Below are 16,317 nucleotides of genomic sequence, written 5' to 3' on the forward strand. Positions count from 1 at the left end.
GTAAGGAGATTTATTTAAAATTGCCTAAAAGCTGCACTCAGTGGGGAATTCTGCTGCTCGTTCCCTCAACTACTTTAGCTGCAGAGAACATATGACGTCTTTTTCATTAACTGTTTTTGCTGCTTGTTTGCTTTCAACGGAGCTCTAGGAGATTGTTATATTGTTTTGTAAACTCAATATTGCTGGGTCCTGGCTGCTTATGGCAACTAAGATGAGATTAGATGCTTTTGTTAACAGGCCCCAGACTTTAAATTTATAGGGACTAGGCACCATCTGCTCTCAATTAAAGGTCCTGAGCTCTGAAATTAATTCCTTCCATTGGTCCATTAGACTCAATCTTTTGACCTGAAGTCATGATAAGGTTATATTAGCCTTTTGAGCCTTGGAAAAGTGAGGAGTTCACGCAGGGACAGTACTGGATATTCTTTTTAGTCCTTGTATCGGTGTAGTTAGAAGGCAGAAAGTAACGATTGTTTTTCCATTTTACAGGTAGAGTGAGATTATTTTATTTTTTTAAAAGGCCCTGGAGATTTAGAGCTCGCATCCTCATGAGCTGTAATAGGACTTGGGCTCCTAAATCATATAAGCGCTATTGAAAAATCTTTCCCAGAGAAATCAAATTAATATAGAGAATGTTGACTAAATTCACAGAAAGACTCGATATAGGAGTGGGTTGAGTGTAGAAATCCATTGTTCCCAGGCTCACATTTGCTCGTTAGATTAGCTGTATTTTGCCTCAGCTGGCTTTCATTGATTCAGTCTGCAGCTGCAAAATGATGAGGGATCTTACCAGAAATTGTGGCCCTATAATTGTTCTGCCAGTGCTTTTGCTGAATTTACATCTGTCCTGTGGTGTGTAGATGTTGCACAGAAGAAATGGACAGATGGACAAATTGGTTCACATTTCTGTGGTTGTAACAGACACACACACACACCCCACCCCACCCCTTCTGATTTCCTTTTTGTATTTAACTGAAAATTGAGGTTTGCTCTGTGAAAATACAGCAGGGAATACTGTGGAGTTGGGAGAACCTATAGCCGCAATCTTTTTAGTTCCAAAAGAGAAGCTCTAAGATGCCAAGGTCTGGGCTGGTTGTTTAATTTTAACAGCACTTCCTCATGTGAAAATGTATTTTTAAGGTTGCAGGATCTGATAGTTCCTCAGCAGCCTTTGGTGTAATTTATACAGTGCTGGTAATTTTCTGGAAGACCGTTTGTGAGGGTATTGGTTTTGGAACAAGAATCTCTTCAGTGTCTTAGGAGTATTCCTGTCTTACCCCAAAATGCAGTTTATCAGAATGTTTTGGGATCTGCTGGCAATTAGGCTGTGAGTAGAAATAAGCAAGGAGAGAGTTCATATCTAATAATTCCCGTGACATAAAAAATACAGCAGTGTTTGACTTCATAGAAGGAGCCAAGTCGAAGTGAAAGCCTTCTCAGCATGGAAGGCATGACTTGTGACTGCTTCACCCAAGCGTTGCTTGTTGGCGACCTGTCAGCCAGAGGTTCAACTCAGGGATTCAGGTTTTTATTCGTCTTCCTCAATATTTTCCTGAAGTTCCTCTAACTCTCTGACCAGCTCATAAATTTCTTATTCACAGGGCAGTGGGGATACTCACCTGCTCCCGGAGCTGCAGAGGTTTATACCTTCAAGGCTGATGGCAGTGCCATTTCTTTCTACCACCTTGACGCTGCCAAGGCAGTTTGATGTAGTTGTGTCGTTCCTCCGTTGTTTTTTAGGTTGCCAGAAGATGGCCAGACCTGCCAGCCCAGCCCTATAACTACTGCCTGGAAAAGGCTGAAATACTTTTTCACGTCTATGGGGAAAACCACTCTTCTTGCTCTTCTGGCAGTTACAGTTCTTGTTTCCAGCAAGGCCAAGTCTCAAGCAGACAAGAACCTGTTGTCTTTAAAAAGTGGGTTTCACTGCAGTCTACGTGTAGCCACGTATCGACTTCTTAATTGGGTTCATAAACAGCTATGTAAAAATATTTTTGTCTGCTGCCTGCAATGAGGAGCTCATAAAGTTTAATAACTTGGAAGATAGCTATTTTTCAGCATTACCTAAAACAGAATAATGTTGGAGTCCCTGTGACACTAGGTGTTATTTGTCAAGTGTGGTTTAGACGGCTCTGTGACACGTATATACATTTCAAAACTCAGTTTTAGTTGTTACAAATGCCCAGCTACGTTTTTTACAAGGTAGGTTAGAGTTCTTACCTTTTTTTTTTTTTTTTCCAGATGTAACATATATAAAACTACTAAGTGAACCTACCCACAAAAATGCTGGTGTCCACTTTGCGTACATTAATAACATTCTCCTTATCCAGAGAGTCACCTTTGCGCTTCTGGGACTTGGGGAACACATTTAAACAGCCATAACAACATTAAAAATGGGGTAACAGAGTCTGTGTACTTTCAGTTAGCAATCTGCTTTAAAAAAACACAAATTCATTTCTTTCTTGTTTTCTTACAAGTTCTTTGTTCTTTGCAGCATCAAATATATTGATTTTTATGAAAAAGTTAATCGGCTTACCTTTGTTCAGAGTGGATTTTTGTTCCTCTGATCAGCTCTACGCAATTGAATTTTTTCATCCTCTTTTCTGAGGTATTTCAGTGTTATGAAAAAAGTATTAAAGAGAATTCTGATAAATTATTCCTTTAAAAAAGCATCTACTGCAGTGCACTTTTTGTTGAGACTGGAGAGTTAATTGAACTCAAAAGATTGTTTTGTTTTCAATGAGAAAGTTATGTATGTTTGGTAAATACAGGAGACGGTGTCTCTTGGGGAACTGCATTACATGGTTCCCTGCTGATTCTGGTTAACCCAGGATTCATAACATAAATTGGAAGTAACCATTCAGGTGACATGGTACTATTGATTATCTCTAAATCCTGTTTTCCTTGTGATTAAAAACATTTTAGAGTTTGAATACAGTATACTAAAAGATACAGAAGAAGATATTTTGCACTCGTGTCCAAAAAAAAGAAATTTTTCTGAATGTTTTTTTATCACGTTCTGTGGTTTTCCTTCTATAAAGCAATGGTTTTCCTCCCCAGAACCTATGAAAAAGCCAGAAAGCGTAATGTATTTTTATGCAAAATATGTGATTAGTCTGGTTTGCCTTAAAAAACAAACAATTTAAAAAATTATTATTTAAAAAAACCCACAAACTTTTCTTCCATTGTGGTCCTACTTTATTTGTCCTTGTTAAATCAAGCCTAGCTTAATCTCTTATGAGCTGTTTGTGTGTCTGTATTACCTCAGGCTGTGCTCTCATCAGACTTCACAAGCTAAGTGGGCTTGAGTTTTGGATAGTCTGTGGAAATAATCAAAGAAAATGTACCATACTCCTGGATGTGATGATAATGGTTCATTATGTCCATTAAATTTAGTATGGAATCAGTGCTGAGTATTCTGCTGCAAGTTCAGGTTAGACTCAGTGTCCTGATAACTTGTAATTACTAAAGTGCAACTATTAGCTCAGCTAAATTTCAATCCCAGTGACTTTTGTTCTGCTTATTAGTTTCTTCTGAACTTTGCATGTGGGGAAGCCTTCAGAGTATTTGCTTTGAATTCAGAGATTCTGCAGTGAAATCCTGATCTGGTCACTTATTTCCTGTCTCTGCATTTGCATGTTACTTCATCTTTCTGATTTTGTTTTCCTACTAATAAATGGGCATCATAATGCTTGTTTTCTGTCAAACTTCCTAACTCTGCCTTTTTTACCTTCTTGAACTAAATAATTTGAAAAGGATGGGTATCTTTTTTTATATATATGTATGTGTGTGTATATATATGTATGTAAAAAAAGAAAAGTACATTTGCAATAACTTTTAAAAAAGCCTAACTTTTCTAAATTCAGAAGGGCTTCTGAATCCTGCAAATAACCTCAGTAAATTTTATCCAATTAAAATAAGTAGATTTTTGCATCCACCTTCTTTATCTCTGGTAATTTTCGATGAGATTGCTTGTAATTCATGTAGTAGTTTTACTGCAGCTTTAAGAAAGATGTGTGCTTTTGCATATTCCAATAAATGCAAGCAATTTTGTATGTTTTTAAAGTGTGTATCAAATTGGAAATGTGTTCTTTATCTACTTGTACAGGAGTAAAAAAGCAGAGAAGACATTACCGCCCTTTTTTTGGTTACATGCCACCTTCCATTATAGCAGACTACAGCTGAGCTAGTATTCTTGTCTAGGCTTTGGCTAAATTGCTACGAACTTCCTGAATTGATTTTTTGGATTTTTGATTATATCAGTATTCTTAGATCAAGTACTGACATTTTTCACACTCCTCTATAATACCATTTTTTTTATGTTTTTCCTTATCTGCTGTTCAGGGCTCTTCAGCCTGAGGCTTCAAATTCTATCCATTCAGTAACAGATTAATTCTCTTCTTTTGAGAAAATGGGCACAAGTGTCTCCATCTCCTGTTTTGGAGAGCTGCACATACTGCCATGCTCAGGGTGCTTGATGTTTTCCAGTAGGATGCACAGAGCATGAGAGAGGAGGTGGAATCAGCTTTCTGGAGGTATCTGTATCGATCTCATCAGCTCTAAATGAAGCAATGGCCTTTCCTCCACCCCACTCCTATCCCACCAAAACCATGGGAACAGTTTGTCATCAGGCAGGCAAGCCAGACTGCATTCTTGCACAGTACAGGGAACTGCTGATTCTTGGAAACGGAGGCAGATGCTTGTACTTTGGGCATCATAGATGGGTGTGAGGAAGGAGCATGTTCAGCCACACAGAGGCATCGGATGGAGCTTTACTGCTGCAGTGTTTGAGGGAAGAGAAGATGCCTCGAAATTCCAGCGGTGGCAGAAAGTCCAACATGGTTTGCATCTTAGCAGCTGTGTAGGGCTGAGATAGCTGAAGCAGCAGCTGGAACTGGAGCGCCTGCCGTTACATGTACCAGTCACGTGCTATCGCTGCTGCTCATTCATGTTTGCTCTCCCTCCCAGATTAGTCTGTCTGTGGTAGAGGAAGGAAATCTCTGCCCTACAGTTGGTCGTTGGTACTGTGGAGAGCAAAGCCAGGACTGACAGCACAGGTAGCAGCCCTGTCTAGTCGTAGCATTGCCGCCTTCTGCTCTGCTCTCTGCTCTGACGTCATGCTAGACGTGATGTCTACCATGCTGTATTTTCTTCACAGTACCTTCCCAGGTCCTCCTCAGAGTCTACTGTAACGAGAAGGGGCCTTGTTCTCTTTGTTTAGGAGCTGTAGATGACGACAAAGCAGAACCCAAGAGAAAATGGTTGTGTTTGTAGTATTTCCTTATTCTGAAATGTAGGATGGCTTTAGCCTGTCAGTTGTTTACATCTGAAGGAGATTCAAGGGATCCATAGGTTTCTGGTTAGCCCTTCTCGTTTTGGTGTTCTCATTCTTCAGAGTCTTCTGGTGCACAGCTTTTGAACTTGCAAGTCGTTTGGCCACCTTCCAAGCCTGCAAGAAGTATTCCATTTGCAATTTCACTGCATGGCCTGTAGCATGTGAATGAAAAGGTTTTCCACACAGCCAGGCATTGCTGTACATCTGTCAGCTGTGGAAGCACGCTTGAGGAGGGACCAAATCCATATGCAGATCGACATCGTCAGAAATCGCATAAAGCCTGCAGCATCAATTAGGATATCATGAAAGCAGTAATATATCAGCTCACACTATTGTAGATTACAGAGTTGGTTGGAGCCGTGACCTATCAGTTGATTAAAAAAAATTAAAAATGTAGTCCTATGAATGCAGGATGTGGATAGCTGGAGATCTTAAACCTTATGTGCGTATGTAATGATGCTTTTAAAACTTCACTCATAACAGCTACAGGTTTGGCTGGGGTTTGTGTGCTGCCTTTCCAGGTACCACCTGAACAGACTGATTTTTACGGATCAGACTAAATTCACGAAGCAAGATCCGGCTTGATGGCTGATCCCATGAACATGTGGAGATTCTTCTTTCTTTTCCTTGTTGTAACTATTCACATCAAATACACCAGGCAGACTGAGTAACTTGTGGGTACAAGGGGTGTGATGTTGGGATGAAATCAAATCACCTAGTCTTTCTTCCTGGTTTTGAAATTTGTCAGTGCTGTCCCACACAATGTTGTTCTGCAGCTCGTTTTTGTGCCTGCCTTCAGAGAGTCAGTCCTGAAAAACAACACCCTTGAAAGCTAGAAGAACGTGACATTCATTCATCTCGTCTCTGCCAGGAAGCAGTCTGTCTCACAAGGAGATCTTATCATATAAACTCCCTATTTCCGTGGGTTCTGCAGTGATCTGGCATTTTCAAAGTAGTTAAACGATGACTTGGGAGCGGCTGCTGAAGGGGTTTGTGTAGGTGGTGTGACAGAGGGATGTACCTCTGAAAGATTCATTTGCCGCAGAAGAGAATACCAAATTCATAATTTCTACTTCATTGTGAATTGGCTTTATTGCCAGATACCTTTGTTTTTTAGTCATCCTAAACTCATTTCTGTGGGCTTTTTTTTTTGTTTTTTCTTTCCTGATTGCCGGAGGAGCGTCCAAGCTTAGCAGGGACAAGGCTGCAGGCTTATTGTTTCAAGTACCAGAGCTATCACCGGTTACCTCCTGTGCAAGCTTGTGTCCTATGCAGGGCATGTTCTTGCAGAGCCAAGGTCCCACCTGATGTGGTCATTGGGTCTTCTCTTGAATGTCAGCAGCTTGAGCACTACTAAGAGTTACTGTACCTTGCAGATTCAGGGAATCCCTTTACAAAGCAGAAAGCGTGAGGATTTTTTCTACAAAGTGGAAGAATTTTACAAGCAAGATGCAGAATATTTGGATCCAAAGAGAGTTTCACTAATACAGAGCCTAGTCAGGCAGGGACCAAGTTTCATGTCTTCGTTTGCGGTGTTTGGTAATGAAACTCCAGTACCAGAGTTCCTTAGGAAACTCTCTCAAACAAAATTAGAGACAGCTGACTTGTGCAATACTGTGCATGTGTTCAGTGCTTTTTCTAAAGTTTCGCATTTTTGAAGTAGCATACAAGATTAAGTTAAATATGAAGACAGTGGACTTATTTTGTTCCACTTTGGAATCAGTGAAGTATCACAGGTCTTGCTGCTTTCACTGGCAAAATGCAATTAAAATCAGTAAACATATAGCTAGATTTGAAATACATCAGCTTAAAGCCTTTGTGCTGAACAACTTGCAACTAGAAGTCTTTAAAGTAGGCAATAGACTATTAAAAGGCCAAACAAACTGCTGACTAAATTCATTCAGAAACTAAATTACTCAACAGTATCCGATACACATCGCCATAGCATGAATTTTCATCTAGCAACTCTTCTGAGGAGTGTTTTGTACAATTGCTGTAACTTGAATAGTAAGAACTAGATTATTAATTCTTATTTCAAACCAGTCCGCAGTATCTGCAGACATTGGATATGCGTACCTTCAAGTCCCTGGCTTTTCTTAAATGGAAAGAAAAATACTCACATATGTAAATGTGATTGTGTGCAAAAAACTGTCAGACTGTAGCCTATATGGCCGTTGCATGATAGCATGCTTCATAGAAACGCAAATACAGAATCATAGAATTATTTAGGTTGGAAAAGACATTTGAGATCCTCAAGTCCAACCGTTAACCCAGCACTGCCATAAACCGGGTCCCCAAGCACCGCATCCACATGTTTTTTAAATACCTCCAGGGATGGTGATTCTGCCACCTCCCTTGGGTGTTGATCCCTGTTCCAATGCTTCAACACCCTTTCAGTGAAAAAATTGTCCTAATATCCAACCTAAACCTCCCCTGGTGTAACCGGAGGCCGTTTCCTCTTATCTTGTTGCTTGTTACGTGGGAGAAGAGACCGACCCCCAGCTGCCCACAGCCCCTGTCAGGCAGTTGTAGAGAGCAGTAAGGGCCCCCCTGAGCCTCCCCCTCTCCAGGCTGAACACCCCCGGTTCCCTCAGCCGCTCTTCAATATGAATCCTAAGATATGGAGAATACCTGAAGGGTATTAAAAATTGGTATCTACACATTGTTTAATTCAAAGAACCGTAATAGAAATTATCTTGTCTTCAGAACAATATTCAAGTATCATGCTATTGTATTTAAGGAATTTTAGTTGAAAAGCTTTACAGAAAGCATTTCAATATGTCTATGCATATATTAAAAACTTAATATTGAAGAATACATCAAGGAGTAAAAAAGTTACTTAAGCACTCCCCTGTGCTGCGATTAATTTGTATATTATCAAGGTCTTTATTATGAATGCAGTTCCTAATGTAAGCCTGTAATAAACAGAGTGTAATTGAATTTTCAATATTTTGCCACCAGGGAGTAATTTTCTTACAAGACCTCTGCTCCATCTTATGGCTAATTGTCAGCAGTTACTCAGTATTACTGCATTAATGTCACCAAACAGTGAAAACAGGAGCTACCTGATTCCATTACATGTAAGGATGTGTAATTCCAACCCTTGTCTGTTTACCGATTTTGAGTTGTGCACCGTTATCACTTGCACCTTCATTAACAGTGTGAAGTTTTTTGAAAATACAGGCTTGGAGACAAACCAGACTTCTCATAAATTTGGCTTGGTGTAAGGTTTCAGTCAATTTGAGTATTCCACGTAGTAAAAACAGAAACATCAGCGTTACGATTTTTAGGCACACTAGCGAGAGGAGCGTTTTGTGTAATTTATGTAATCCATGAATGACTGAATATTTTGGTTTGTTTCTTAGCAAATGGAGCCATACATTTTTGGGAATTTGGGAATATCCATTGCCTTTCACTTCCATTACACATGGTGTTACACCACAAATAAAACAAGAACAGAATTATAGACTGCTGTGTGGGCAGAGCAAGGCTGATCAGTCTACTGGCTAAACAACCAGTGGCCAAGGCTTTGTGAAGATCTTGGTTCCACTCCTGGTCAATATTTTCACAAAGGTTTTAAATGTTTGGAGTAGTTCTATTAACTTTTGCTAACAGTAACAGGCTGGGAGGAGCCACAAACACTTTGGTGGGAGGGATTAGCATTGCAATCTTCATATGCTGGAGCTGCGAGCAAAAAACTTCAGTTAATAATTTGCAACTCAGTAAGAGAATGAATAGGTGCAATTCTGAAGCAGCAGTAATTAATTCATACCTCCAAGATGGGAGAACCACTTGGCTGGAGGAAGTTCTGTAGGAAAGGAGCTAAGTATGGCAAGGGATTGTTCACAGGGTGTGAATCAACAAATAATTTTGTGAAGGGAAAGAAAAAAACCAAACAACCGATCCACTGGGACATGAGCATGAGTGTTATATGAAATAGTCATAAAATTATTCCTTCAGCATCCCTCAGCACTCCTAAGGCCTTATCTATATAACTGCCTACTACTGGGATTCACAAATCAATAAAGTTTTGGACCCAAGACCATTTGAAAAAAAAAACAACAAACCAACAGAATTAGCTGGAATCTAAAGTGGAGAGCACGTCCTCTGAAGAAACGATGGCTGAACTGGACATTTTCTGAAGAAGGGAAAATGATGGAAAGACTTCATACATTTTCAGGTATGTACAGACTGATGGTAAGGAGCCGGGAACAACTTTGCATGTCATTCTGTCAGCAGGTCAAGAAACAATGTGCTAATTGTTGTGAGAGAGATTTTATTTTGGCACTAGGGTAGCTAAGCACAGGTTGAGATGTCTTGGGAAGGCTGTGAAGTCTGTCTCCCAGAGGTTTTAAGAACATGTTCGTGTTCTATTAAGAATGGATAATCCTTCTCACTGTCTCGTTCGTTCCTGTGAATCTGTGGTCCCCGCAGATTGCTATAAACAATGAAAAAGAAAAGTTGCATTTTGGAAGCTGACAAAAATAAAACGTCTGGTATCATCCACTTATCTCACTTGCTTAGCTGGTCTTAAATAGTATTTAATAACAATGCATATCTGTTATTTTTAATGCTTTTGCAAGCTGGACTGTCGAGAGTTGTTTTGATAATTTCTTTGTCTTCTCAAACACCTGCTAGTTTGAGAATTTGCCAGGTTTCTTGGCATCCAAGTGCTGCATTTCAAATTCGAGCCCAAAGTTTTATATTAGCATGACAAAAAATAACCCCAGACCAGCAAGTGTTTTACAGGATTCTAGTGACAAGTACAATTTTTTTTTTGTATTTGATGCTAAGAAATGAGCATCAGTCTTCAGTTACCTAAATCAGAAACTTTCCTCCACCTTTCCTTCTTTGGAAGGGGGAACACAAAGAAATGTGAAGACAAAGAACGTGCTAGAGCAAGAATCGCTACCTGGACTGCAATCATGCTCTCTTGACCACAGCACACCTTCTTTCCAGTGCTTTTTCACCCCAGCTGCCATTCAAAAAATCCCCTTTGGGGGCAGGAGCAGTGGGATGAGTGCTGAGAAGCTGGGGTGCAAACAAAGCAGGAGGAGGGAATTAATTGGAAATGCTGCTGGGTGGTTTGGAGCATTGGCAAAGTGTGGGGGCTGACGTTTGTGCCTTGTAGTTATGGAAGAGCTCAGCAGGGATGGGGTGGATTCAGACCTGAGGTGAGAGAAGTTCAAAGTCTGGGTGGTCTTTGAACAAAGGAAGAAACTTGGGTGTGTTTTTAAGATAAGGAAGTTGATGATTCTCATTTTAATGAAGAATTGGAATAAGAACTTTGCATTCAATTTATTTGCAGTATTGTATTATGCTATAGTTGTTAGTCATGTATCAAAAATTAACTTACATAAGGCATGAACTCAGACTCAGTAGCTGCATTGTAGCTATAATACCCTTTAAAATGTGTTCAGTGTAATTCTGAAGGTCAGAATTAAGGTACAGAGGCTTTGTCATCCATTAAGAATTATTTGCACTCGCTACTCAATATAGTCTATATAATTCTCTGTAAAACATGTGCCTGAAATTCTACGTACTACATGCTAATTATACCTGAACTCTTCCTCCAACATAAAGAATCTGCATGCTTTTGATTGCTTCGTGTTACTGTGCAAAGGCTATTTGCCCTGAAAAGGCATTATAATAACTCTGTAGCATTCACGTACCTCCTGGAAACCTTACAAGAAGTTCAAAGTGAAGAAATGCCTTCATTTTCCCCTGGTCTCTTTTGGCATGAGCATCAGGCCTGTCGGGTCTCATGATTTCAGTGGGAGACTGATTCCCTCAGTAAGGTTTCTCTGCCATTGTTTATGTATCCCCTGTACAGGAAAATAGTGCTGGAACATCTTATAGCACTGTAATGCTTTGGCTGATGCATTTGGTGCATAGGATCCTGTAGCAGAGTCTTAGAGCAAGTGAAAAGCCCTTAAAATGTTCCGGTCCCCTACTTCGGCCTTGCATTCTCATTCCTCTCCCCATCTATGTTCCTGTAATCTGGCTTGTGTAAGTCCTGGCACATGTTCCATGAGTTACATCTCTAAATAGCATGTCTCTTTCAGGTCAGAAAATCCCGTACGGAGGCAGGGGCAGTGGGGTGAGTGCTGGGAAGCCAGGGTGCAAACAAAGTAGGAGAAGAGAATTCATCAGAAATGCTGCCGGGTGGTGGTTTGTTTAACTTTATAAATTCCCTTCCCAAATTTGCGTCATGACAAACGTAGCTTTTCTGTTTCATACCTTTTTATCTTGTGGGTTTTGAAGTGCTTCATACTTTTTTTCTTGAAGGTGTCACAATTTAGCAACTTCTCGACGAAGGAGATGATGGTATTGGCTCTTCTTCAGCTGCGCAGCAGAAATGTAAAGACTGGTTTACTAATTGGGGCTTAACCCAGATTTCTTTCTTGAGGATGTCAGTCAAGGCATTTGTTACAGGGAAAGCAAGCTTGTAAGTAGTTAGGAGTATTGTGCTTTTCAGCTAAGGAGTTAAGAATTGCTTGTCAAGTAGTACATGGACAGGTGGATGGCGCATGTGAAGATAAATGTGAAGACTTTAGTGTCTCATTCTTGGATGAAACGTGTGGGCTTTATGAGGTAATGGGAAATGATTTATTTTAGCTGAGATCTACCCACTCATCACCAATAAAAATTAAAAAAAAAAAAAAAAAAAAAAAAAAAAAGAAAAATCAGTGAAAATCACTGCAAGGTTTTGAAGTATATTCCTGCAACTTCTTAGCAGCAGGATGGTTTTGGTAGCCAGTAGGCGGACAGTAATTGGACTGAAAATTGGACAGTGTGGTCATTTATGATGACAACACATAGACTGAGAATTACTGCTTTGGTTATAAGCATACACTATGTGTTTTGCAGCAGAGGTAAATTAGAAGAGAAGTTTGCAAGTGGTCGGAGGCTTAAAGCAGCTCTTCTTTTGCCAGCCTGGTTCACTTCCACGGAACGCGGGAGATGTAATGTCAGATGTGCTGAAAGCTCAAACTCTAACTGTATCCTTGAAATGAATTTGCATAGCTCCTGTTGAAATAACAAGGACATGCAAATATCAGTTTAAGATTTAGATGTGTGCTGTGTTTTTTCGCTTTTCAGGTGGATAATGAGTCTCTTTTGGCCCATAGGGTGAGAACAGTAAGATATATAACGCAGAGAAGACAAGATCAAACTAGGAGTGAGGTGCAGGTAGGGGAATTGGCTGAGCGTCTCAGGGCCCGTGCTATGTAATTTAGGACTAGTGTGCATAAGGGACATGGCATAACCCCAGTTAAGACCTCAAAATGTAAAGTTCGGCAGTTAAGTGAATACTTTTTTTTCATGCCACTTAAATCTGCTACAAATTTACCACACAATATACACTTCGTACCCAGCTTCTGAAACATGAAGTGTCTCTTCAAAAATTGTCAGTAAAATGTGTAGTAATCACTTCCGTAACAAATAATCTTGCCTGTTGAAAGGATAAACTGCTCTTTAATTGACATATTGAGGCTGGAAAAGGTATATTGAGAAGATGCAGGTATTATGTTGTCTTGAAATATGTTTTCATATATTATTATATACAAACATACAAATAGATCTTGTGCATTTCCTGATTCCCTTAAGAAATAGTGTTATTAGGGTTGTAGTGAAACTATCTTGAAAATAAAAGCAGCAGAGTGTTTTCTTTACCCCCTTTATTCTTCCTCTTGAGGAATATGTTAGTGTAAGAGCAGTCTGTGTTTTCTTTGGTTTTAAGCTTTAAGGTGTTGTCAGTAAAGGTGATGTGTGTTTGATACCACTTGCAATTTTTTACGTTGCTTTTTCCATTTTTTCCATGTTTCCGTAATTCTAAATACCACGTCTCATTCTCTCACAGCATCTCTGCACTATCGTGCTTTCCTAGCTCCCTGAGATCTTGTCTGTATTAGCACAGTCCCTCTGAAAAGTGTTTCTACTTAATCTACTTAACTAATGCTTTCCAAATGCATTGAAGCAGATCAGTGAATTCTGTTCGACTTAAAGTATTGGTATAGGTGGGATTCATCTCCCTGCAGGTTTCTGTCATTTCTGTATTCTTCAGCACATCTTGTTTGAAGGTAATCACTTCCCCAGCCCTCCTTTTTTTTCTTTTCCCAACTTTTTTTTTTTCTTTAGATGAGTATTCAATGAACTGGGATCTTTATATACTCAATCCTTACTGAAAAACAGACGTGATTTTTTTGGTGATTAGATTTTTGTCAGCTGTTTTATTCTTGTGTTTATCGCCACATCGCTTTGTCTTACTTCAAAGAAATCACTGATTTTTAAGATTTCACATAGAGGAGTATTTTACAAGCATAAATTCTTGTATAAATTCATAAATGTGCCAGTGTCAGTCTTATTTGTCAAAGTTAGCACAGGAAGAATTTGTCTGAATGGAGCCTGTGTCTTTATCCCCTTCCTGATTGACGGAGAGGAACTATGGAATGTGGTTCAAGTACTTTGGGGCATCAGTAGATGCCCAGGTTGTGTTAGGTGATTTGCTCCTAACCTTCCTTTCACTACAAAGGAAAGGTTAAGTATTACACCTAAGTTTAATTGCAAGTCTAGACTACCAAGATCTTAAGTCAGTTTAAAAGAAATAGGCCTTTACCCGCCCCCCCCCCCCCCCCCCTCCCCCCCAGTACAAACCATCTAATTATTCTTAAATGGACAGAAAGTTTCTCCACAGTTTGCTTGGAAAAATGTGATTTTCATGAATTATACTAGAGGAGTTGAATAAACCCTGGTTAACACAGTGCAGCAAACCCAAACAAATGGACCACAACCATCCTCCTCACGCCAGCCGCCACTGAGAGCAAAACTGAGAAAGCTGTGGGGGAAAGAAAGGGTTCAGGTGGTACTGATACTGAAGAAAACAAGGCTATTTTGAAGCAAAAATGTCATTGAAGTATAACTGTTGGAAAGACTGAAAGTGGCAAAAGATGAAGAAGGAAAATCATAGAGTCCAATACAACTCTTCTTATAATTGGTTACTTGGAAGGGGGGTGTGTATTTGCCTTTTTTTCCTAATTCAGCCTATATATTATCAGGGCCACAGATGTTATGCACAGCACAGAATATGGGAATAACACGGGCGCTCTCTGCTGTAGTCAAATGTGCGCATTCTTTCACCTCTCAAAGAACAGTGGTGGCATCACACACCATTTTGAAGCTTAGAAATTAGTTTGGTGAATTCTTCAGCATTCAGGGATATAGAGTTAAAACATGTTCAAGTGGCTTTGCTATGGATTATAGTGTACTGATAGTATTTTTTTGTAGTCCTTACAAAATTAGGAGCATCTAGCTTTAAAACTGGAAATATTAATTAGTATCAGTGAAGCTATTTTAGTTTCATAAGTTTATTCCAAACCCACCTGCAGAAATTATTCTTCTACTTTTCCTGCAAAGATTTGCAGACAGACATTGGAATGTCATAAAACTTTCTTACCTCTGAAAAAATGCACAGAAAATTTAAATTACTCTTTGGTATCAAGTGGCTTCAAGTTCGTCTTGTGTTCACACATACTGTAATTCAGGCAGGGATTATGTCAAAGTCTCAAAACTTGTAGTGGTTCGAAGTTTTGATCCACTATCTTCCATATATTTTCTTATAATAGTGACAGCCCTCTTTCAAATAGAATTAAATGCAATTTTAAGAGTGATGGAATGGAACTGTCATAGGGTTGAGTAAAATTTGGAAGGCAAATAAACATATTAAAGCTTTAACTTCTGAATATATAGTTATTAGAACAGTATTTCTAATAGGTTTGGTTTGCACCGCTTACAAAATTTTAAATACTAAACACTGTTAAAATTATTATTGCAGTCATTTCCTTGTAATGGGAGGAGTTGGGGCTTGACATAGATCTTGTCCTGCATGAGAACGTGTGCTGCTGCTGGCGTTGTCAGGGTGTGACAAACTGCTTTTTCCTCTGGTAGTAGTTGCTAAGCAATCAAAATTTGGAAGCCTGTGCATCGTATCCAAGCTGAGAAATAACAGGTGGAGGGGGAATGCTAAACTCAATTTGGTTTGGGGGTCAGGGGTTGTGATTGCAGTATGGCCAACGACTTTTCAGCTTTTTAACTGAGAGCTTTCTCTGAAATTCCAGTATTATAAAAAAAATTATCCACCATCACCCCCCCCCAAAATAACATTAGGCATGCAACAGACAAGAGATAGGTCTGTTGCAAATACAATGTTAAGATTTGATTTTCAGTTGTTCTGCTCTGTATGTTTCTAGCTTGTTTGCATTTTTTTGGCTGCTTTTTCCCATGTCATTTCACAAACATACACTTCTTCCCGTATCATACACATAGTTTTCACTCCGGCCTATTCCTAATAAAGAAATTTTCTTTATCAAGGTCATGAAAAGGATCATATTTGTTTATGATATTTCTCAGTCATGATAGTAGCCACCAAAACCAGGCTCTTGTTCTTTTAATAAAATAAGAGAATGTGTTTGGTTGTTTTACTCATAAAGAGTTAAGAAAATGCTTCCACAGGCAATGCAAGTTTGATGTTTAAAACAAGCTAAATGAATTTCTGGCCTTTGAGTTGTCACTGAAAAAACGCTGGTTGCAGTACTTTTGAATTAATCACTTTAGAACCAATTTCTGGTGTGTTAAGGTACGAAAATACAAAATGCAAAGAAAACCCAAACAAATACATGCATGTATACGGTAGTTTAGTAGAAAGAGTACCGACTGTAATGCCATTAAAAACACATCGCAAACATCGAGGTATTTTTGCAGATGCAGGGAGCTGTAGTTTAATTTTCTATTGGAAGGTGACTGCTTAAAGGTCATTTCCCAAAGCATAAGTCAGAATCTTTGGGGATGTATCCTTTAGCTTCATCTAATGTTTCATTGACTGTGTAAGCATTAAACTCGGCGAGAATGACAGGCCGTAGTAAGTGGATCCCAGGTGGGCCTTGGGATCTGCAGAGCCAGCTGTTCCCCAGCCCCGAGAACTCTTT

General features: G+C 39.4%; 1 protein-coding gene and 1 long non-coding RNA gene across 11 annotated transcripts in view; one reads left to right on the forward strand and one right to left on the reverse strand.

Moving 5' to 3' along the window:
- The window catches only part of TENM3 (teneurin transmembrane protein 3), a 437,496-nt gene that overhangs the window by 139,278 nt on the left and 281,901 nt on the right, over nt 1-16,317 (forward strand). The window lies entirely within an intron of this gene.
- LOC308060598 lies at nt 4,193-13,957 on the reverse strand. Its single transcript, XR_013926808.1, has 2 exons — nt 11,576-13,957; nt 4,193-9,773 (listed from the first exon to the last, which is right to left on the reverse strand). It is a non-coding gene; the product is annotated as an uncharacterized lncRNA (long non-coding RNA).

The sequence above is a fragment of the Falco punctatus genome, assembly GCF_963210335.1.
Source record: "Falco punctatus genome assembly, chromosome: 1".
Classification (NCBI taxonomy): Eukaryota; Metazoa; Chordata; class Aves; order Falconiformes; family Falconidae; genus Falco; species Falco punctatus.